Raw genomic sequence first — 1816 nt, 5'->3', positions numbered from 1 at the left:
GGTTTTCATGGGGTGGGGACGAGAGAAGACGGGTATGGGAGCTTGGCTTGTGAAATTCAAGAGAAGAGCAATCAAGCTGCGAAGGGCTAATCATACAGGCAACAACGCGAGGCTCGCGCAAGGCAAACTCCCATGCACTATGGCTCAAGAGGCAAGGGAGCTCGGAAGGATAAATATGTAAGATTAATTGAATTATAACATCGATCAATGATTATAAATATTGTAGTTGATGATTTGGTATTATTATTGCTAATTTAGAAAAATATCACTCTCTCTCGACCAACCAGAGAAATGGTCAAGTATCGAGAGCGACATACAAAATTTGATACTTGGCAATGGTTGTTCGAAAACAACCACATCCCTCGCGAGCAATGTGACACGGCGGTTGGACCACTACAAGCGGTAAATTTAAACAAGTAATTTTGTATTAATTGTTTTGAGCTGTTGATAACTTTTTAATTTGGTAATTTGGGTTTATGTAGAGTCAAATTGATCCAACATACGTACCTCTAGATGACGACGAGATAAAGGAGGATTAGATAGAAAAAAAATTTGTCCAAACTCTCGTAAAGTCCCAATATGGCACAATGTATATACAACTATTTACATTTTATTGCAACTTTTTTAAATAGTTGATCTTCTGCATTTTAAATTGTCAAGCTAAAGTAAATTCAAATTCAATTCTTTGATGTTTTTTATACTCTTCCAAAAAACAATTGATGTTTCATTGTTTTCTGTAGATAAAAAATAAAGGTGCTCATTTGGGCCACCCAAAATTGGGTGGCCCAAATGAGCACCTTTATTTTTGAATTAGCGTGTAGCGGCAATAAGCTCGGTAATAAACGCGACAACTGGCGCGGTAATAGCAACGGGTGTTAGGAAATAAGACGTAGCTAAATAGATAATTGAGTAGATTACTTAATGGAGAGAGACAGATTTATATACACGAGATTATAGAGTAGAGAGAGAGAGAGAGTACACACGATATACGTGGTTCACCCAATGTGGGCTACGTCCACGGGAAAGCAGCCATTCAATGGCTTTAGTACTTCAAAACAAGAAGTAGTTTACAAAGGGATTATACCCTTAATGGAGCTCCCGCCTTGCTTCACTCTCACCACCTCACACTCACCTTGTTGCATCAACTTCACACTATGAAATGTGTATAGAAATGGCCTCCTTTTATAGGCCAAAAGGGCTGCCCTCTCTTATGAGAGACAGCCATGTGTAGCCGCCCTTGTGCGAATAAGTCCGAATCAGACCCTCGAATCCGCCCATGTGTGGCCGCCCTTGAGAAGACAAGTCCGCTTTTGAATTCGGCCACCGGCCATTGAATTCGGCCACCGGCCACCAGCCATTGACTTCCGACCACCGGCCACCGGCCATTGACTTCCGACCACCGGCCATCGGCCATTGACTACCGGCCACCGGCCAATCGACCGGTTGTTTTCCGACCACTTTCCGGCCGCCGTCTGGCCATAATATGCCGGCGAAAAAGATTATTCCGGCGAAAAATAAAGTCTCGGGGGCCTCCACCCCCGAGGCCTTTAAAGTTGCCCCTGATTCTTGTTCGTGAAAATTTTGGTTTCCGGTGAGTGATTTTCCTTCACGCACGATGGCTTCTCCTCATAATGGGGGCCTTAAAAATGTGCGCTTTTACCACAGAAAATTACAAAGGGTAAATCAGGCTCCATACTTAACAATCTCCCACTTGGAGACTGATCTCCAAACCAAACCTGTGAGTGCTTTCCATTTTGGTTTCTTATCCTTGAATGCCGATTGAAGAGGAGCAAAAGCTCAACTTCTCCTTGTTGAC

The sequence above is a fragment of the Adiantum capillus-veneris genome, chromosome 27 (genome assembly GCF_014529385.1).
Source record: "Adiantum capillus-veneris isolate H3 chromosome 27, ASM1452938v2, whole genome shotgun sequence".
NCBI classification, from domain to species: domain Eukaryota; kingdom Viridiplantae; phylum Streptophyta; class Polypodiopsida; order Polypodiales; family Pteridaceae; genus Adiantum; species Adiantum capillus-veneris.
Note: the sequence above shows the minus strand (reverse complement) of the source record.